The sequence below is a fragment of the Durio zibethinus genome, chromosome 10 (genome assembly GCF_047325235.1).
Source record: "Durio zibethinus cultivar Kanyao isolate XHJ-2024 chromosome 10, ASM4732523v1, whole genome shotgun sequence".
Taxonomy (NCBI): domain Eukaryota; kingdom Viridiplantae; phylum Streptophyta; class Magnoliopsida; order Malvales; family Malvaceae; genus Durio; species Durio zibethinus.
This window is the reverse complement of record NC_143171.1, coordinates 11,116,461-11,140,880: the sequence shown is the minus strand read 5'-3', so window position 1 is coordinate 11,140,880 and position 24,420 is coordinate 11,116,461. Positions and strand designations below refer to the sequence as shown.

At 27.9% G+C, this 24,420-nt stretch overlaps 1 pseudogene; it reads right to left on the bottom strand.

Moving 5' to 3' along the window:
- Positions 1-21,695: 21,695 nt before the first annotated feature.
- Positions 21,696-23,743, bottom strand: LOC149516418 (uncharacterized; annotated as a pseudogene).
- Between the last annotated feature and the right edge of the window lie 677 nt (positions 23,744-24,420).

The window sequence follows — 24,420 nt, the reverse complement described above, 5'->3', positions numbered from 1 at the left end:
AAATCAAATAAACTTGAATCAATTTGGATAAAATTAGGTTCTATAGTTACCTTTCTTTGCACATTACTGAGAATCAAGAGTAAAGCAAATATATAAACAACCATTTTATTCAGAGTCATCAATTCGAGGATTCTTTCAAAAGTTTTTTATTTTTTTACTTTGTGAATTTTTTTGGGAGTTTTCTAAACTTTGGTTTTCATTTTTAGGGATTTTCTTTATTTTTAAAACTTTTTTTTATTGTTTTTTGTTTTTTTTTTAAAGACATTCAAAGCTCGAGATGATTTGAACTAAAATACAACTTGAAAAATATAACGACCAGGATTAAACAATGAGTCAAAAAATAATGATAACAGAGATTGAATCGCTAGTTAGGAAATAAAAAAGACCGAAATTGAACCGCAAGTCAAGAAATAAAGATGATCGAGACTAAACTACGAGTTAGCAAATAAAGACGTTCAAAATTGAATTGTGAGTCGAAGAATAAAGATGATCGAAATTGAACTACGAGTTAGAAAATAAAGACGACTAGGACTGAACCATGAGTCAAAGAATAAAGATGACCATGATTGAGCCGCTAGTCAAGAAATAGACAATTGAGATTGAACTATAAGTCAAAGAATAAAGTTGACAAGGACTAAGCCGTAAGTTAGGAAATAAAGATGATTAGGACTGAATGGTGAATCAAAGAATAAAGATGATCGAGATTGAGCCACAAGTTAGTGAATAAAAATAATCAAGATTGAACTACTAGTCAAAGAATAAAGATGATTGAGATTGAGTTGCTAGTGAGGAAATAAAGACAACCAATATTTATTCGCAAGTCAAGAATAAAGATAATTGGGAATGAGCCACAAGTTAGGAAATAAAGATGAATGTAATTAAATCGTAAGTCCAAAAATAAAGATAACCAGGATTGAGCCATATGTTAAGAAATAAAAATGATCGGGACTGAGCAGCAAGTCAAAAAATAAATATGATTGAGACTAGAATGCTAGTTAAGAAATAAAGATGGTCGAGATTAAGCCATAAGTTAGAAAATAAAAATGATCGGGATTAAGTCACAAATCAGTAAATAAAAATGACCAGGATTAAACTATAAGTCGAAAAATAAAAATGATCAGGCCTGAGTTGCAAGTCAGAAAATAAAAATGATTGCGACTGAACTGCGAGTCGAAGAATAAAGATGATTGAAACTGAACTGTGAGTCAAGAAATAAAAATGATCAGGATTAAACAGCGTGTTAAAGAATAAAAATGATCAAGATTGAATTGTAAGTTAAGAAATAATGATGATCAAGACTAAACTATGAGTCAAAGAATAAAGATGATCAAGACTAAGCTGCAAGTTAAGAAATAAAGATGACGGGGATTGAACCTCAAGTCAAAGAATAAAGATAACCAGGATTGAGCCATAAATTAAAAAATAAAGATAAATGCTATTAAACCACAAATCGAAGAATAAAGATGACCAAGACTAAGCTACAAGTCAGAGAATAAAAATGACCAAAACTAAACCATGAGTTAAAGAATAAAGATGACTAGGACTGAGCTACCAATTAAAAAAAAAAGATGATGAAAATTGAACCATAAGTTAAAAAATAAAAATGACTAGGATTGAGTAACAAGTTAAGTAATAAAGATAATCGGGATTGAATTGTAAATCAAGAAATAAAAACAACCGAGATTGAATTATGAGTTGAAAGATAAAGATGACTAGGACAGAGCCATAAGTTAGAAAATAAAATTGATCGGGTGCTCTATAAATCGATAGTCAAGATTTTGAAGGTTGGGCTTAGGGTAATTTTCGTCTTTAGGGCCAACTTTTTAAATCAAACCATCATCCTTGTTTTGAAAAAAAATCATCTTGATTCTGCTTGACATCTCATAGAAAGAGCTTCAATTTGATTTATCGTAAAAATGTATGTGATGCATGTAATGATTGTAATGAATCAGAAAAATAAAAATGTAATCAATGATTTATATCATGCACTTTTAATGAATCAAAAAGACTTTCTAAATCTTTCCTTTACATCTATTTGTTTCTTTTTTTTTTATCTTTTAAAACTAAGAGATTATTTTTTTTTATGGATTTTTATCCCTTTTTTATTTTTTTTATTTGTTTTTGTTTTTTTTTTTAAGCCATTAGAGGTTTTGAAAATTTCAAAATCTTAACTTTGAAATTAATACATTCTACCTAGAGACTTACAAATCATGACACTAAAAATAAATTTAGCTCGTAAGATTTACGAATCTTATCTAGATGACTTACAGACTATGCTTAGAGGTCTTATAAGTCTCAACACTTAAATAGAATCAACTCAAAAAACTTATGAAACTTGCTCGGAAGACTTATGAATCTTACTCGAAAGACTTAGAGACTATGCTTGGAGGTCTTATAAGTCTCATCACTTAAATAAATTTAGTTCAAAAGACTTACGAACATTGTTTGGAGGACTTAAAATTCACTAAAAAATCTAAGATTTTGCTCGGAGTTCTTGGAAATCATTTTTAAAATTTAAGATTTTGTCTACAGTTCTTGAAATCATTCAAAAATCTAAAGTTTTGCCCATATGTCTTGGAAATCTTTAAAAAATATGAAGTTTTACTCAGAAGTCTTAAAATCATTAAAAAATCTAAAATTTTGCCTCGAAGGTTTTGAAAATCATTAAAAAATTTAAGATTTTACCCAGATGTCTTAAAGATCATTTAAAATTTTAAAATTCTACCTAGAGTCCTGAAATTCTTTCAAAAAAAAATTAAAATTCTACTTAGAGGTCTTGAAATTTTTATACTTATTCTCTTAATCAAATCTTTTTTAAAGTTTGAAAATTTTCCATTCCTAAAGTTTCACTTGTCATTTTAAAAGTTTTTCACTCTTTATTACAAGGCATCTTATCTTTTAGATTTGAAAATGCTCATTATTTCATTTCTGTTACAACCCTTTTTCCCTTCCAGAAGTGCTCCACACCATTTCCTAAGTATTTTAAATTTTAAATTTCCTCTTTCTTATTTTATCACCAAAATTTGGCAAATATAACCATGATGTAAAGGATTGTTGAAATGATTATACAAATGCACTACTCCATGCCAAGATTCAAGTACAAATGCTTTATGCAAATATGGAAATGTCTTTTTCCTAACACAAATGCAAATTTTTGATGTGATTATGAAAATGCAAATGTTTATCATAGTGATGCAAATGTTTTGCAATGTTGCAAGTGTAAACACTTTTTTCATGATGCAAATGCAAATATGAGGATGCGCATGCAGATCCTTACCATAATGGAAAAGTACATTCTTTTTACATGATGCACATGCCTCTATAAAGATGCAAGTGCCAATGTTTATGAACATCTTTTTTACAATTACAAAATTCAATTTAAAAAAATGCTCATACTTGTGCAAAAAATTCCATGATGAATATGCCCCAGTATGAATGCAAACACTAATATTTAAAATGTTAACGTGTATGTGCGTCAAAAGATGCAAATGCTAAAACTACCATTTTTCCAAAATTTTCCTTTCTCAATTATGTTTATTTCCCATTGCCCATCAAATTAAATCTTCAATTTCTTTTCCAAAAGGATTTCAACTTACCCTCATCTTGTTCTTTCACTTGTTTTCATCTTATTTCTTCCCCAATTTCTGCTTTTTTTTCTTTTCAAACAAACTTTCTTGATTTTTCTTTCATTTTTCAGCACACTTTTCTTTTTATTTATATTTTCAAAATATAATATGCAACATGCATTTTAGACTCTTTGAGAAACCCAAAAAGATAAAATACCATGTTTTTCCTAAATTTTTTTAATTTTTCTTAATTCTTTAATGAAAATATTTTTTTTCTTGAATCCAAACTAGTATAAAGGTTTTCATAATTTGATAATTTTCTTTTACATCCAAACACAATTTTTTTATTTTTCATAAAAAACCTGATTGATCATTCAAAAATTTTCAAACTGATTAACAAAATTACCCTCACATAATTAAATTTCTATGGTCACAGACAATGAAATGTCCAAACAAATGTGACTTTAGAGTCTCTTAAAAGTTGGTGTTCCCTATAAGAAATGAAAGAGGTGACAATGGATTGAACAGTTCAACATGTCAAGGTTTCAGTTCTTTCAAGAAAGGTTCACCATTTGAAAGGAACAAAAAATATGTATACTTTTCATCTAGGCTCACAAATGAGATATAAATTTTTCTAAAAAGCATGAATCCCTTGAAAATCAAACATGTTAAACATTTTTTTTATTTTTCAAATGTGGCATTTTAATTAATATCAAGGTCAACTGTGATGGGTTCGAAATTTTGAAAGGTCATTTATAAACGAGAAAAGAAGGCTCAAATTTTTAAAATTAATCCCTTAATAGTTTTCACACTTTTAGAGCATCGACATTCTTGGATCTTTTAAAATTTTGGGTGGCTTTATACTGGTTTCTTTTACTTTTTATACACATTATTGGTTTCATGGCTTTCAAACTTGCTATAAATTACCCCTTTTTGAGTTTTTACCCTAGAGCCACACTCTTGTTTCATTTTTCTTTCTTTTTTCTTGATGTTTCACCATGTGTTTAATAATCCAAGTTTCATCCAAAATGGTTAATGGTTCAAACAAATAGTTGGATAGTGAAAGAAGACAAATGACTCATAGGTTGTATGGGGATTCCATGAAAGAAAACTCTTCAATTTAAGCATTCTTACTTGATCAAATTGGACTTTTTAGAGTGCATAGCATGGGCCAAGTTTAAGGTTTAGAAGGAAAGGATAAATAGCCCAAAATTTGTTTAAGGGTGATCAAACCAATGATCATTTCACACATATAAAGACATATAAAGGATTCTTTTTTGGGCTTTTTTATTTTCCTTTTCCACACTTGCCATTTAATTAGTTTTTTGGATTTTTTTTGTTTATTTTTTTCTATTGCCTTTTCTTTTTACTTTTTTTTTCTTTAATTTTCTTTGCAGACATCCATTCTTGATTTTGTGAGTTCGAAAAATTTTTGGAAACTCATTTTATTGGACATTTGGCCTTCAATATGTAGGTTGTTTCCTTATACTTGGAATATGACCCTCGCCATACGTGATTCTTGAATATATCTTTCTTTTGCCCTCTAACATGAAGGGTGATCCTTGGTCAGGTTCATTTAGAAAGAATTCATCAAGCTTAAATGAGAAGCAAGTAAATGGATAGTTTTCATGTTTTTGAAAGGATGATGAAATATGGCTATTCGTCATCTTAAACACAATCGTTTAAATTGAAGAGTGATTCCTTTTAGGAAAATGAATCTGAGGAAAGTTTTTTTCTTTCCAATTTTTTGAGGGATTTTTTTTTTGTTTTTTAAACTTTCTCTTTCTCTTTTGGTTTTGTTTTTATTTTGGCTTATCTTGGTTTTCTTTACAATTTTTTGGGTTTTTTTTTGGAATTTTCAAGTCTTTGTTTGGGTTTATTCAAACTTATCAAGTGCATAATGCCACAATCATTTTTTGTTTTCTCTTTTTTTTCTCTCTCTCTCTTTTTTTGCATGCCCTCATAACTCATACATCAATTTACTTCGCCGAACACACAATTAATGGAAAATGTCCCATTTCAATATGCCATTTCAAGTGACAATCACATTGATGAACTCACTATGGGCTCTTAAATGGTTTGTGTCATCTAACAAAAGAAAGGGTTATGACACATATTAAGTTGTCTTAAAAGCAATGGATGATTTTGCTCTTTTGGTCGATTTGCTATAAAACATGAAAAAAGGTAGGGTGAGAATTAGGCCTTTATTTGCTTTAAAAAGTTTGATAAACTTTGGGTGATTTTGCATTTGGCACACTTGAGGCTATAGCATAGTCTTGATACATCAAATTACTAATATCTGAATTCCTAAAAAAAGTCTGATGTTTGCTTGATTTTCTAGAAATCCAAAATGTATTTTTTTCTTTTTCTTTTTTTAAATTGATTTTTTATTATTCATTACCTAGGAAATAATTATCATTATTTTATATCATAGTATGATCAAGTGAAGACCAAGCTCATGAATTCATGTTCATGCCCCTTAAAAGGTTATGGCTGATTAGCGAAATCATGTAAGTGGTTTGGAACATGAGAATGTTCGGAGAGAGGTGTGAAGGTATTGGATGAGTTTATTTCTAATAATAATCACCAATTAGTTCAAGACTCTTATCACTTTTATGGATTTCTTCTCTCTTTCTCTCTCTTTTTTTTTGTTTTTTGAAAATATCCATTTTTCCAAAATTTTTGCTCATTTTTTTATCCTAGTTTTCCTTCATGATCTTGAAAACTACTTATATGAGGCATTATTCTCAAATAAATACAAATAATTTTTTTTAATTTTTTTCAAAAGTTAGAAAGTATATAAAAAACAATATTTGCCAATCCATTTTAATAAGTCAATGTGTTATTGTTTGCAAAGTCCAAAAATTAAAAATCAACCATTTTTGAAGAAACAACAATCTATTTTCAAAAATTTTAAAAACAAAATTATATACAACACTAGAGACACTAAAGATTGTCTATGATCAATGATTACAATTTCATTTTCACACTATTGTTTTTCATCTTAGACCTATTAATTTGGCATGCTCATTCCTTTCAATATTTAACTTTTCAAAGTTCTTGCCAAACTCAAACAAAAAAAAACTAAACTGGCGAGAATATGACTTGAGCTCTATCAAATTTCTATGATCATGATCTTGCCTAGCAAGGACTTTAAGTTTTTTTTCTTTTTTTTTACCTATAGGAGCACTCCTTATTCAACAAATGATGGGTTGTCATAGAGAATAATTAAATAAATGCATGAATGACATGATGTTGCCATGATGAATTTGTGAACATGTGTGCAATAAAGATGATGCATATTTCTCTAAAATGCAATGCATGTGCCAATTAAGTTGGATGAGAATCACATTATTTATCCATATATATACATCAAATAATCGACATATTTGCATGAAATGAAGTGTATCTACTATATGTGTGATGGTAATTGTACCATTTCTGAATATGCACATGAAATGAATGGTGACACATTTCTATGAAATATAATATATGTATAACACAAAACATGCGAATATGTATGCATGAAATGTAATGTCGAATTTCATAATGTGTTTGCACAAAATGCAATGCATGTATAATGCAAGTTTAGAATTATAACGCTTGTGAATATATAAGCATAAAACATAATGACGCATTACATGAGTAATGAGATATATGTATATGATTGATGAAACATACTTATATGTAATGCACTGGTATACCATATGATAAGATATATTTACACGAGATGCAATGCATGTATTGTGCAAACCCAATGATTGACACCACCATTAAGACATGCGTAAGATAGAGTGCATGCATTATTTATTGAAATGTGCATGAGATAGAACACATGTACCATCTAATTAAGATATGTATGAGATAGAATGCATATTACTATTTATTAATATGTGTATGAAATGAAATGCATATAGTATCTTATTTTTTCCAACTTTAAAAATATGAGATTATATGCAAATAGGATCAAATGACATGCAAGGAATGAAACAACACTGATTCTTTCTTTTTTATTTTTTAAAATGGGTAAAATTCAAGAACACACATATATTCTTTTTATTCCATATAGAATGATTAGGATTCAAAATTTTTTTATCTTTTATTTCTTTTTTTATTGGCCAACAAAGAATTTAAGAAAAACTTTCTATTTTTTGAATTTTTGAAAAATTATGATTTGTTTTTTTATATTATTTTTGAACTTTTTACCATATCATTTTTTTGCAGGGCCCACTAGTCTACTTGATTTGTTCTAGACTTCCCTTTTATTTAAAGTGTGGGTACACTAAAAATACAAAATAACTTAATTCTAAATTCATATAAAAGAAAATTTAGGTTGAAACAAAAGGGATAAAATCTTTTTTTTTTCAATACGTTTTTTTTTTCACGCTTTTACTTCTTATTTGGCTAACGAAGAAGTTATGAAAAATATCTTTTGATTGTTTTTTTTTGAAAAATTTCTTTTGTTTTGCATTTTTTTCTTTTCATTAAAAAATATGAACAAAAACATTTTTGGAAGATGCAATTCTTAGATCAACACTAGACAAATCAAATAGTATGTCAAAATAAAATTTTATTAGAAGCATTTTTTTCTTTTTCTTTTTTTTTTTTCAAAATTTTAGTTTCCTTTGTGTTATGACCCCCAAAGTATAGGTTGTATTAGAGTATTCTTAATGTGTCCTAATTCATGTAATTATATAGAAAAGCTTAACGTAACTCTACCTAAGACTGGTCCCCTATGGTTCACTATATGCTAGGTTAGGAATTTACACATTTAAAAGTTCTTAGATTGTTCCTCACATCATCATCCATTATAAGCTAGTAAGGCACTTTGATCCTCACCTATTACAGGCTATAAATGAAAAAAGGTTCAATTTGAGTGGAACTGTTTCACTAGCAAATACGGAGGTTATTACCTCATGAGAGCGTAGCTACTTGACTTTCTTCTAATAGGGGCAGAGCTCGATTTAGAGCTTATACATACAAGTGCCTATGCAAAGTATATAGGGAAATATAACAATTAAAATAATATAAGTAAAGAAAAAGATAAATGACACAATAAAAGTATGGACATAACTAACATACATAATTTTTTAAATGAATTAAAATGAAATGAATTAAAATAAAATATCAATTAAACCATTAAATCCAAAACATGGGATAACGGATGATTAATTTTTGGCATGATTCTAAAAAATTTCTCTAGTGGAGTCGTCAAGCTGTCATAATGATTTTTTGGTTTAAAAGATTAAGGAAAGCAATGAGACTCACCACCAATCTTTTTTGTTAAGTATGATTAGCTATCTAAAAAGTTTATTTTTTTTATAAAACAATAAAACAAATTTAAAGTTCGTTAGAAAGATAATTTTCGATTTACAAAAATAAAGTTGGGTTTGATAAAAGTAGTAGCTAGGACTTGGCCTCGGGATTGTTCTTTTGGACTTTTGTTGGCTTAGGCAAAGAGGCCTACAAGCTATTAGGAGATGGACCTTACCAGATTAATATTAAGGGTCAGGGGTAATTGGTAAAGGAAAAAAAACAGGGAGCTAGAAATGGTAGGGCAAAATGGGGAGTATAGAGAACCTTTGGTTTTTTCTTCTTATTAATTAAATTAGAAATCTTAATAAAATGAAATTAGGCTTTAACAAAATTGAATTTGGATTCCTTACATTTTGGGCCTTTAAAATTGGGCCTTCAAATCTTAATTCAAAATTGACCGCATAATGAAATTGAACTAGGTTTGAACCCATGCAAAAATGATTTGAAAACAATTTATCCGAATCAAAACCTAAACGACGTAGAAAGGTTTGTTAAAATAATTGGTAATAGAAAGTTAATATAAAACTAAATAGAAAATGTTAGGTGTTGTAGCTAAATAATTTTGCACACCTATTTATCAATATCAGATTTATTCTTTATGGTAGCATTACCTAGAAGCGCCCCAAAGCCATGGCTTGGTTTTTTTAAAACTTGAATAATTGCTCTATTAGCCCCAATAGCCTACAAGAACATACATTTTAGCCAGCAACTACTCATCAAAAGATAGATCATCGTGCCTCTATGAAAGGATTAATAACTTGCAATTGTTGCTGAAGGTGGAATAAATGGGCAAGCATTTGTATCTTCGCTTTGCCCTGAGATGCCAAAACTCTCTTTTGTTGACATTGAGATACCATTCACATCTAGCTAGAAAAGGAGTTTTTTTTTTTTTTTTGTCTATGTCAATTCTAATAATACTACTTTCGAACTTTAATGATTTCTCTTTATGTTGAGGAAAAGTGGGTTGCGTAGTTATCCTATCAGGTTCCTTCATGCCACCATTTATGATTTTTATTATATTATTTGCAATTCAAGTTTGTAAGAGTTTCAAGATGTAACACTTCAGCTCTCTTATTAATAGATACATGTTCTTTTGATGCTTGTATCTTAGAAATCTTACAATCATCTCAACAAATAATGATTATAAAATTAAACATTTTTTCAACCCAGCAACTAACATAGTTTTTAGTTTAAAAAGATTTTATCCGATTTCACATAATTGCTGCAATTATTTGGTAAATTCTTCACTTCTATAGTTTTAATAGATAATTATATGATGAACATTATAAGTTAACTTGGCTACCCTTGTTATTTATGATATATGATAGCCTTCTTAACTCACAATGCTATCTTTTATTTCTAGACAATGATCACAACCAATTTAAGGTCTGCAAGAAAAATGAAATAAAAATAAAAATAAAAATAGAATAGATTAACAAAATATAGTAACAAGGTATCAAGATTTAAGATTCTCAAATCAGTGTAATGAGTCTTATGTTTAGCACACACCCCATTCTAAGTTGTTGAGCAACAGCTTCAAATAGAACAACATTTTCATAGAATGCTTGATGATACTAACAACTGCATCAAGATTTTGCTCCATGTATAGGTGTTTAGATTTCAACAATCGATGTAACTTGCTAGTAGTTACAAGCATCTGCTTGGCTTTTACCAAAAAGAAAAATAAGAACTTAAGTAAAAAATACCAATTAGTAGAAAAAAAGATATATACTGGAAATTGAAGTAAAAAGTAACAAAAGTAGTAAAAAATGTAAGAATTGGAAATTGATAAAAAATTGAAAAATTTCTATCGATTTCAATAAGTATTTTGTTTGGCAATACATAACTAGTACTTTTGATTGTTACTTAAATGCTTTCATACTATGGTAAAACTAATACTTTCATCTTCTGACCAAGGAGTATGGAGATTGTTAATACCTTAAAAAAACCCTAAGATAAAAAATCAATCAAAAATAAAATCATACCTTTATTCAACTAATATGCAAAAAAAAATACTCCCAAAAAAGACACCAATTATGTTTTTGCAAACAACAATCCGATTTTCATCCAATAGTAAAACATGAAAAGAAAAATGATTAAAAAAAACACATTCATATTAACATGCAAACTTGAGAACCATAAAACTTAAACCCCATTTAACATACAAAGGCCATTTAACATACAAGGGTGTAATGCCAAAATCATATAAAGAAAACCAAAAAAAAATAGATACCCACATTCAATTAAACGACAAAAAACAAACCACAAATTTTATCCAAAAACACCAGAGAAAAATATAAGGAAAGAAAATAACAATCAACAATCACAGGCTATAGAAGACTCTCTTTCACACTAAAGTTACATTCTTTGAAGTAGCAATGAAAACCCAAAAATAGAACTTTTGGAATTCAAGTTTAAACACATCTATTGAAGTCAAAACCTAGGTGTCAAACATAAAACAACAAAAGTAGGCAACCTTAAGCAGTGAAAAAAATTTCTCTTTTTTGGTCCAAACAAAACAACTTTCTTGACCCTCACAAAATGGCAAAACACTATAAAAAAAATAAAAAAAAAATACACATGACAAGCTAAGATCCCTTAAGGGATACTTTTTATATAAGAGTGTCTTGATGCTATATAATTGGTTTGAAAGAATGATAACGATGTGGCTTTAGAGATTCAAGAATGAAAAAAATAATAAAAAAACTAATTTTTACCTTTCAAAGTATTTAAAGTATCATTTTTTTACTCTAAATCCTAATCCACATTCCTTTGTTTATTTTAAAAAAAAATAGCCTTATGCATATGTAGCTCTACAATCATGAACATCCAATCTTTGACTCAAGTTTAGAATTTCGTTAAATTTAGGTTTATTTATCAAATAGTAAGTAAATTTTAATCCAATTATTATACATTGAATTGTAGATATTTGAAACAATCATAATTGGAATTAATGACAAGCTTGAACATAATTAAGATTAATCATTGAATAACATAATTACATCAAATAATAGCAGTTTTATGATTAAAATAGGTCAATTTTGATAATGATATAGATAAATCATATAAATAAGTGGTGTAGAACTGTGATAGTTAAGGCCTAAGGTTACCAATGGAATTTTACAAAGATTTTTGGCATGGTAATAACCCCTTCAATAGATAAACAACATTAAATAGTCTTGAAATTTGGGGTGTTATATCAGATAAGTCTCTTTCGACTATATATCATAAACATTGAAAAAAGACAAAGCAATTAAAAAACAAATGACCAAAAAAATAAAAATTAAACCTCAATGAAGTTTCACCATTATAGCTGATGAAAGCAAAAAACAAAAACAATAGCTAACAAACCTGATATGATAAACCAGAAGACTATAAGAAAAAATGCATGATTTACTTTATAACATTTTAAAACTCCCAAAATTCACAAAAAAAAAATTTAAAATAAAAATGCATGGCCAAAATCAGTTGCAAAAGTCGAAAAACAACAAAGAAATTCATCAAAAAAAAATGAAGCAATTAAAAATACAAAAAAAAAAAAGGCATTAACACCAAGATGAGACATGCAAGCTTTGTATCTAAATACAAACATTTTTCTAGTACCTTTTTATGAAATAAAAAAACCAAATAAGAAAAAGATGAGAAGTTAAAAACCAAAAATTAGGGAAATTATGGGAGCCAATAAAATAGTATATTTGTTGAAATCGAAAATTAGTTGAAATCTAGTATAAACTCACCAATCAATTTTGTGATTCAAATATAAACCCAACAATGAAAGCAAAAAATCAATTTTGCAATTTAAAAATAACATAGTAAGTATGATAACAATAATGTCAACTTTCATTAAGTATGATATATATTAAAAAATATGATATTTAAACGAAATTACTACTAAGATGATGTAAAAGAATCTACTACTAAACATGGATTTAAATTATGATTATGATCACATTTTCCGTAATGTCATTTTTTTCGTGGACGTACACTTAACGAAAATAATGCTTTCATTACGGTCATCATGGTTGTGAAATTTTTTAAAATTTTATACAACCTGCTATAAAATGTAGTAATTATAATTATAATTATAATCATAAAACTATTATTTATAAATTTTAAAGTACTTTATAACACTTTATATCTTTTATTTACTTGAGGAAAAAAATTACTCATAATTTTTTAAAATTACAATAGTTTCATTTATCCCATTTTACGACTTTATTACAAAGTTTACTTTGAAACATTTCTTTTATATTTGGCACATGTATTCCAAAATACCAATCTATATTATCACTTGGCATGCCCTTTATTCTTTAACTCAGAAACTTGTCAAGTGGTGGCATGCATATGTTTTATATATAAAAAACTTATTTTTAGAAATATATGGATTTTGTTACTTATTCTATTATTAAAATTGAATCTATATTCAAAATTTGAAATTTTAATTTTTAATTTATTAAATAATTTAATTTTTTAGCACATTTATTAATTTAACATTTTTATCACAAATTATTTTTAATTTATTATATAATAGCTAACATTTTCAATTATTATTAATTACAAAACTAATAATAACTAATCTAATAGACTAATGCTAAATATTAACAATACAAATATAAAAAATCATTACTAAAATTCAAATGCAAAATCACAAATTATTATAATAAATAATAAAATCAATATATAATCATTTAACTTTCATTTTTTTCATCCAAGTTTTACAAAATATATACCCCTTAAATTTTCATCCAAACTTTTTCCTCTAAATCTCTCTATCTATATCATATTAATTCCTTTTTTTTTTTTTTAAATTCATACTTCCCTTTCATAAAATTTTGCCATAATAAAAATTTCATCTTATTAAAATTTCCAAAATTTCCTTCTAATAAAATTTCTTCCTAAAAAAACAAATCACTACTATCATGACGTATAGATCTATAAACCTATTGCTAGACATAACTAAAGGGGTTGCCACCAATTTTTATTATTAAGATGTGATTAGCTACCTAACTGAACCTATCCCATTTTAAAAAGAATTCTCAAACTTGACTCAGGTATTTTTAAAATGTAGATTCTTAACTATAAAACTAGAATTGGGTTTGAGTGCACGGTTATGTATAGAAAATGTTATAGCACATTTATAATGCCTGTCCAAATGATAATACCAGTTGATTTTATGTTATCCAAAATCTCAAAAGATTTTATCAAATAATTTAATATTAAAAATTATACTTAAATTACTCTGATATATTGGTAACAATTTTAGGACTTTTTTTTTTTATCTCAAAAGTATTTAAGAAGATTATTTGTCACGCTTGAAGAGGCTCCATTATGACATTTGTTAATACCTTATAGAAAACTATTATTTATGATAAATGAAAATTTTAATGGGAATCTTAATATTGAAAATTTTTTCTAAATTCTCTAATATGTTGATAAAATTTAGAAAGAATTTTTTACTCAGGAATTTATATAAAAATTGCTATTTACAATATTTTTAGTAATTCTATCATCAAAGATTCAAAATCTAATTTTGATAAAAGCAATTTATTTTCAGAAATATCTTTCAACATGTTGGTAAGATTTTCTATCCAAAAATATCCTCCAATATATTGGTAGGATTTTATTCAAAACTCATTTTAAAATTTCAACCTCCTAATATGTTGGTAAGGTTTTATTTTTGTTTCCTTTAAATTTTATTTTTCCTAAAAGTATAAAAAAATTAAAAACCTTCCAATATGCTGTAAGTTTTTATTTCTATCTTTTTCAAAATATAATTTCAAAGTTTGAAACCTTCTAATATGTTAGTAAGGTTTTATTTTTAACAAATTTCATTTTTAAAATTTAAACTTTTTAATATATTAGTGAGGTTTATTTATGCAAAATTCATTTTTTTCAAAGATTTTAAACTTTCAATATGTTGGTAAGGTTTACCTTTTTTTTTTTTTCAAAAATTCATTCCTTTTTTTAAAACTATTATTATTTTTTAATTATTAATAAATAAAATCATAAGAAAATAAAACACAAAAATAAATAAATAAATAAATAAAATACATAAATTTTTACTAGCTCAACTTTGAGAGACAGCTTGGCTCGATTTTAGAAACAAAGAATGGCTTGGAGGCTTAAAGTATGATTTGGTGTGATCACTCAGCTTGATATCCGTTTCCAAAAAACAAGTCGGGTGCGCACATGTCAGATTTGCTAAATGGAAAAACTTGTGGGTTAGCAGAATTTGAATGCCTTAAATGGCATCATTTTGGGTCTATTATAAAAAAAAATCCTTTTTTTTAGATTTCTTCTTTCTCTCTCTTTTTTTTCCCTTTTTTTTTTTTGTTTCTCTCCCTATAAACATTATCCTACCACCAAATTCCACAAATCACATCGTGAATTTCGTTTATTGTCAGAATTTTAGTTGGGAACTTGGGTTTGTCATTAGAACTTCACTATGATCTCACCAGAGTTTGAGTTTGTTCCTAGGTTTCTATTAAAGGTTGCCAAACATTGGGGAAGTTGCTGAAATTCCACCAAAAAACTTGAATTTGACAAGAAAATTCATAAGAAAATTGGGATTTTCTAAAAATAAAATTTTCAAAAAAAAAAAAAATAGATTTTTGATCATTTTTCTTTCCTTATACTCCAATCCTTTGAACACCATTTTGAATCAAATCCAAACTTCAAATAACTTTTTGAAAAAAAATAAAAAATTAATGTTAGAACAACTCCACACTATCTATTGTTTCACACCACTACTTTTTGTGTTTTTATGTGTATATATAAAGAGACTTGGAAGAATTTCATCTCAATTAGGATTAATAGTTTAAAACCAAGGATTACCACTAAAGCTAATCCTAATATCCAAGCTTTTTGGTGAAGATTATCACCAAGCCATCTTTCAAATTTCAAGTTCCTTTTAATTTTTTTTTTTAATTTAGAAATTATCATATAATTAGCTGCAAAATGAGATAAATATAATGAAAATCAAATGAATATGGTTAAGGTTAATAACAATAGAGATAAAATAATAAAAATAATAATAGCAAGATGATAAAAAAATAAAAAGCTAAATAAAATTTAAAAAGAATATACATCTATACTCTTTTATATAAAAAAAAAGTCTTGCAAAGCATGTTAGCATGACACCTGTCTTTTTTTTTATATAATGCTATCTCGTCTTAGCTAGGCAAGGTTTTTTTTATTTGCACAAAGGGTTTGTTGTTTTGGTAAGGCCGGGGAGTTTCTTTTATTCGGAGCATATAACAAAAGTTATTCTACTCTTACAAGTGTTTATTTTACTTCTTACATGTGTCTTTTATGTTGTTTTTTGTTTAACAATTGTGTTTGACTTCAACATGTCTGTTTAAAGTTGAATTTCAAAACTTACGTTTATATGTTTTCATTACTGTTCCAGAGCTGTTACGAAGAGTCTGGTATATGATTATTCTTTTAGTTGTTTAATTGAATTTGGGGTTTTTTTTTTTTTGGTTTTCTTGAGGTGATTTTGATGTTATAAATTTTTATGTTGAATGGGGTTTGGGTTTTGTTGTTCTCAGGGTTACAAGTTGTTTTCAATGTGTTTTTTTTAATAATTTCTCTTTGTATGTTTTGATCTTGGATAAAAATTAGATTGTTCTTTTACTGTAAGGGTGATGATTTGATGCTATTGTCATGGAAAATGAGGTAGTAAGGTAGGGAGAGGGTGGTAAAGTTGTTGTTGTTGTGATAATGGTGGTGGTAATGGAAGAGGTAGTGATCGAAGTTGTAATGAAGGCTAGAGTGGAGGGAGGTGGTGGCAAAAGGGATAGAGATTGTTAGGGCTTTATTGATAGGTAGGCGGATTAGGGTGAAGAGGAGAAAAAGAGAAACAGGCCTACATAGGGTGGTTATGCATGTTGGTTTTTTAATTTGTCTAAAGTATTTGTTACATGTTGCATCGATGATAGTTGAATTTGGTTTTTTTTTGTAGATTGGTTTGTGTTCTTCATTTAATTAGTGTTTTTTTTTTTATTTATGCCGGTATTGTTGAATATTGTTCACATTAAGTTGAAGGTTAGTGGGTTTTTGTTTTTGTGAATGTCTTTGTGTATGTTTAAGTTGAGTGGGATTTTGTACAAGATTAAGAGATCCAACAGAATAAAAGTTCAAAAAGGATGTTTTTTGTTTTACTCTTTTCTAATTTCACAACTTCAAAATACTTCAGAAAAACGTATAGCATTTTTTTAGTATAAATTACAAATACACAAATTACAGTATAAACCATTATGCAATTAAAAATTTGCTAAAAGCCATTAAAAATTATTATTATTATTTTTTTAGCGTTAGTAAGGACTCAAGTATTATTTCGAACATGTAAATTTGTTTCTTTGTTTCTTTTTTTTTTATCATTAAGATTAGCCCTCCTTTTTGGAGTATAGATATGGTTAACAATTCGAGAGTATTTTAACTACTAAATATGTCAAAGTTGCTTTAACCATTTCCATAATGTCTTCTAATATCAAAATAAATCATGGTTTGAAAAGCATCAGTATGTAAGTTAGGCAGATTTTCATTGTCTTTTCATGGGATGTGTGTATTTCAATAAAGAGAAAGAAGTAGCATTGCAGGTGATTGAAGAAAGGCTGCACACAATTGAGGAAGTCAAAACCTACAACTTTGAGGCATGAGAAGAACTTCAATCATGCATTATCTCAATAAGTTCATTCTTTTGCTCTTAACCCATATCTTAAACTCCAACTTACTCTGTTAATAACAGAAATAGTATCATACATAAATATTTGGCGGTTGCAAAGAAACAAATTGAGTATTTGTAAATTAGGAAAAATAAGGCAAAGGGCAATGGCAAAGTTTAATTTGTCCCTTTAGATTTTTTGGCCACTTATGGAAGGAAGAATAAATGTACTTAATTTGCTACTTGCTCAAGGCTTTTGCTATGATTTATTATGTCAAATTCTTTTTTAAATTTATAAACTGCCTAAAAACTGAATATATCTATATAATTTCAAATTCTTAGCTCCTAAAAGATGAATTGTTGTGTTAATAAAAAATTGAAGAGGAAACAAAATTTGAAAAGTAATACATGCAATGTGAAAAGGTGGATGAATTCCTAAAATGAAAGTTATGAAGCTTTGACACCTAGATTGATTCCTTTCCACAATGCCTTTTATGTCATTTATACATTCATCTATCTTTGAATAATAATAATAAGATTACAAAACATTCATTTTATATTTCTATGCTAGCAAAAACAATTTAAGAAAACATGAGAACTGCTCTTAGTGATCTACTTTTACTTTTCATGCTATGGTGGCTAATTCTAGAACTTAGTTTAAAGGTTTTGCAAGCAGCTTTAATTTTAGTTGGTGATAAACTTTCATAAGATCTACGGTATTGTTTCTAATGTCACTTAGTTGGAAAGTAAAATGCATCTTTTTCTTCATATTTCACATTTGTTGAAATGTAATGTAGAAACATTTTTTGAAATTTACTTTCTGGCCAATAAAACTGGATATAAAGTGGCTTCAGACAATCACATTTTTGGGTTTCTATGTTCAATTATTATTTTTGGTCAATAAAATTGGATGTAAAGTGGCTTTAAACAATCACATCTTTTAATGGAGAATACTTTGTGTATATATTGGTTGGAGCTATAATTATACTGCAGTTTACAGTTTCTTTAGTTATTGAATTCAAATTATGGAATTCTTTAGGGCTGATTTTTTTCTTTTAAATAAGTTATTTGTTAAAAATACTCATGTTTGGAAAGTATAATGTGTTCCTAAATTGTAGTTTGTTTTTTGATATCAAGTGTCATTTATAAACTCATGGCTCTTATGCTTGAATCCAACTAATTGTCTCTTTTTTTTATTTATGAAGAAGTCTATTGATAGAGATAAGGACACTATTCAAAGACATATTGTTTATTCTTTCAATGACCATTATTACTTTCAAAAGGAACTTAAGGTATTGAAACTTTTAACCGTGTACTCAAAGTTTTCTTATATCCTAATCAATAACATAACTGTTCTTACAATTCTGTTAGTTTGAAATATGCATTGTTATTGGTTTGAACTTTGAAGGTGTATTTTTTTGCTTGACAAATTTGGTGATGGCAAGGTTTTGGTTTAGTAGAACAAGAGGAATTGTCATCACTTCTTTCTTACACGACACTTCTTCTAGAAGAGAAATAGGAAACCAAGCATGTTTTAGATACTATATAATTTTAATTTTTAGGTTAATCTCCATTTTGCATTCAAGGGATATACTAGCTTTAAAAGAAAATGAGGATATGCTTGGTTTTGAACATGGTCCCATTTGCTACTCTCATTTTCACCCAAAAAATTATTGTAAAAATTTCCTTGGTGATTGAAGTTAATAATGATTTTTTAGAAAATGGAACTTATTAATTTTAATTCAATCAAACATGAATTCTAAAAATTATTATAATAAACTAAGCGAAGTTGGGTGTCCACACTAATATATACAAATAAGTACCATAAAATAAAAGTTAAAACATAAATTTAAAGTAAAAAACTAAAAATTTGACGATCGAGCTTCACTACAGGGGTTTTGGTTTTTAGCGTGCTCAACAACCTACTGAATAATACCATATAATTTTTAACACTTCATTGTATACTTATTTTTTATTTAAAAATTTTAATATTTACTAAATATAATACCTAAGTTAATGGAGCACCAAGATCATTTCCTAAAAATTGTTGTTGCACAAAATTCATAAGATGATCAAATTGATCTTGCAACTGTTGAAATTTTGCACGCTCTAGCTCCATTCTAGCACGTTCTTCTTCAATTTTGGCATGCTTCTATTCTCTTTCTGCTTCCATTTGCTGAAAATGTTGTTGTATAGTTTGTAACTTCCCTTTCAATATTGAAATGTCTCGCGAAGACAGACTTGCTGAAAGTGTAAATTACAGAGAGTTATGTCCATAGTAGGTAGATAGTGTTAGACCCAATCCAAGGCCTCGGACCCGTCCATGTCTTTCTTTTTTAGCAACTTCTATGAATATCCAATTTTTCATTTCTTGCATGCTGAGAGAACCATCAGATGCTATTTCAATCTTAGTAGCCATTTTCTCTTTCTCTTTCTCCTATGAATTTGTCATTTACAACTATCAAGTTTAATGATTAATTGATTATATGTTAAAAAGAGTTAATATTTACTTTATGTTAAAATATGATATAAATTATCATAATTTCTTGTGTTTCGACATTCATGTAGGATCCATTTTTTTTGTGTGTTATGCAAAAAAGTTTCACACGTCTAATTGTACCACCCATCTCATTTTCTTATACAAAAACATATGTTATTTGATAGGATACATATCAACCGCAACTTATTTATGCATATCAATCCTGTCAATCAAGTATTAAAATTTCGAATAACTTTAATCTCTTTTATTTATATTTTGGCCCTATAACAACACAATAGTTTTAAATATATGCAAAGAATAAAAGTATTTTGAGCTTTCACACTTATCGATCATGGAAACCAAATTCAATTATTATCTCCCAGTTTAATATGAAGGATTGAAGTCATTCAATATGTTGAAAGGCATTCAAAATTTATTTGTATATTTGCCTTTTATATGTAAAAATATTCCCAAACAGACATAACTGACAACTTTTTCTCCCATATCAACCATAGAAACCAAGTTTAATCAATCGGACAAGCTTAATATCCAGTATTGAAGTTATCAAAAGTGTTAAAATACAACAATAACAATAACTAGATAATAAAGGCATAAATATACGTAAATAGTAACTTTTCATACATATCATCTGTGTAGCTAAGTTTAAACTTTCAATAAATTTAATATCATGTATTGAAACAATCAAATCTATTAAAACAGAATAATAAATGTTAATTTTCATATTTACCTTTTAACGGCAAAAAAAGTTCATTCATTGGAATAAGTTAATTATCATAAACTTACGATTTCTTTTTGCTTTCTTGCAAAACTTTTTGATCCATTTGTGTGGCTATATTTCTGTTGCTTTCTACTACCAATCCCAATCTGTTCTCTTTCCTATCATAAAAAATAATTGCGTATATGATAGAAATACAAATATTACCAACTGAAACCATCAAACACTTTCATCATTTAATTCTATTATACAAAGTTATAAACTAGCACCTTTCCTTTTCTTGAGAACCAAAATCTAACTAGTTGTTCATATTGCCACTTAATCATATTATGGGGTAGATTTTGCATCATTACCTCTACAGTAGTATTTCAATCGAAATATTTATTCTTCAAACTATGCTTATAATCTTTTCATTTCTTTCATAATGACTTAAGCACAAATGAAGTTGATATTTTAAGTACAAATCTTGACTGTAATAATACAATAAGAAAAGTTTGAATAAGTAAACAAAATGTAAAATAAAAATTTTGAATATATCTAATTAATTATACTAATACCTCAATAAAGTTTAACGCATCGACCTTAACTTCTTATGGAATATTATGCCTTGTTTCATAATGAATAGGTAATTTCATTCCATTACAGGCTAGCATGCCTAGAAGTCCAACCAATAGTTGAGCCTCTTCACCAATTGGTTACCTATAAGAGTTTGCAGACACTACAATACGCTCGTTAAGCGATAGTGCAAACAATTTCTTCAAAGTTGTCCAGCCTCTGGTCCTCTGTTAACGATTGTTATCAACTGTAACAAATATAAAATATATTTGTAAAATCACAATACTTTTATCATTATACTCAAATTTTAAAATTAGAGTATATCATACCTGCATTAAAATTCAAAGCATAATCAATTGATGGGGTACTATCTAAACCTCAACCTCCCGTATTGCCAGATCCAATATCAGTTGAAAGGTTAGAAGTGACGGAGTTATATCCAACAGGACATTCATTTGCCTTCAAAAGATTCAGTCCATAGCTAATATCTATAGGTGCCGCAGACGGCTCTGAACTAATATCTTTGATATGTTTTCCTTTCAACCTACTTCTCCGAATTGCAACTTACCTACATCATAAAGACGAATATAGAAAAAATGTTAGTTCAGAAGATATAAAGACGTTTTCAATTTAAGAAATCAAGACCTATGATATATAAAGAACATATCGATTTAATTAAATCAAAATATAAGGTATGATTTAGAAAATAATAATTATACAATAGCGAATGTGACATTATTTAGACACTATTATTTACTACATTATGTCTTAAACACTCGAATTACAAATTATAGGTGCATGGAATCATGGTTCGTAAATGTCTTCAGTGATACCTTCGTGAACCCACTGAGCATAGGTACTAGAGATATTCTCATCTAAGTTTGTTCAGCAAAAGGATAACATTCAGTTTCATGTTCAACATCATCTTTGTTATCTAACCCCATATCAAATAAGTCTCTAGGTGTATTTCGAAGAATAACAAACCAACCTAATTCTTTCGGATCTTCAAAGTAAAATACTTGTTTGACTTGAGATGAAAATACATAAGGTTTATCGATGAGTTGTTGTCCAGTATGAATTAATCGAGAAAAATTCACAAATGTAAATTTGTACTGATTTTTCTTAAGACCCCTTGCACTATTCACATCTGCCCAATCATACCGAAATAAGACAACTTTTCACTTGCCATAATAATCCAACTCAATGACGTCATTAATCATGCCATAATAGTCAACATTTCTCTCTAAAGGGTTTGTGTCCCTAGCACTAACACAGCTAGTAGTTGATAAAGTCACAACAACTCTTGAATTTTGTGTACTTTTAAATCTCTCATGGGATTTTATGTGAAAGCTAAATCCATTGATGATGAAACCTTTGTATCGTTTCACAATCTGGTTCGGACCGTGTAAAAGATACTTCACCTCTTCACTAACAAGCCTTCCACTCCAAACCTATAAAAGTGAAATAAATAAATATATATGTTATTAATGTTATTTTTACCGTAAGCATTCTATGTAGATAAAAAATAATGGAAAGTATGGCATTGCTTACAGTTGCTCCTAATCATTCATGAAAGTTTTCAGTGAACAACTTTCAACCTCTCGAGGGTTTGATCCTTGATAATATGCAGGATCTCTCAAATTATTTCTATACTCACTATAAAGCATCATGATAAAGTATTAACACTAAAAAAAAAAAACAAAATAAATTATGCCTAATGTAATGAATAATTTCCTTGCTAAACAACTTACATGCGAAACGATTCAATTGAGTCATGATGAAAAAGAACATATTGATGTGCTTGTGCCTAAGATTTATCATCTAACTCCACCAATTCAGCTTTGCCTATGGGTTATCCAAAACTTTGAAAAAGATAATTATAGGTTGAGTCTATATGTTGCATACCAACATTTTTCGAAGGTCTATTAAATCTCGTTTCAACATCTTCCAAATAACGAGAACAAAATGTCATAAAAATTTTTGTTAAATATCCTTCAGCAATAGAACCTTCCGAATAGCGTTTGTTATAATAATAAGACTTTAACCTCTCCAAAAACCTATAGCATAAAACATCAGTCATATGTTATTTTAAGTAGATTGGCTTGATAATCAATAAAAACGTAATCAATCTATTAACAAATAATACCTTTCAATATGATACATCCATTGATAATAAACCGACCCACCGACCTTTGCTTCATATGGAAGGTGGATAACCAAATGCATCATAATAATGAAGAAATTTGGAGAGAAGATATTCTCTAAATGGTATGAAGTAATCGCAGCTCGATATTGAACTTTTCAAGCTCTTCTATATTCATACATTTCTGACATAGAGATTTAAATATGTTACTCAATTCAATTACCATAGAAGTCACTTGTTTTGACATTGATAAGTGTAAAGCAATTAGAAGTAAGTCTTGCATCAAAATGTGATAATCATGTGACTTCAATGAAGAAAGTTTTCGCTTTCATATTCACACATCTTGATATATTTGACGCATAGCCGTCCGAAACTTTGACATTTTTCAAAACCTTGCAAAACACATCTTTTTTGGCTTTAGAAATCCCAAAACAAGCAACAGACAATCGATATTTGTCATTAGGAAACAACATTGGATGAAGATCTAGGCAAATCCCTATATTAACTAGGTCAAGTTGACTTTTTAAGTCATCTTTGGATTTTCTATTCACATTGAGAATTATCTCGATAAAATTTTCATAAACATTCTTCTTTATGTGCATCAAATCAAGGTTATGACGTAATAAATTATATTTTCAATAAGGTAAGTAAAAAAATATACTTCTTTTTTTCACAACTTATACTCATTGGGGTCATCTACTTCATCGTCTTTTTCATCACTTTGAACATCATGATCACTAACTTCTGTATAACTATCACTAACTTACGTAATACGAGGCCAGACACCTACAAAGATGTTCTTCACTCTTTTCCTTGATAGAGTCATTTTTTTATATGTGAAATTGATATCTTTTAACTTTGACAAGTTATTAAACCCACTAATGGGTAAAGATGATATCCTCAACTCTTCAGTTCCATCAAAGAGATATTTTTGGAATCTAAATCGATGATTATCATCTA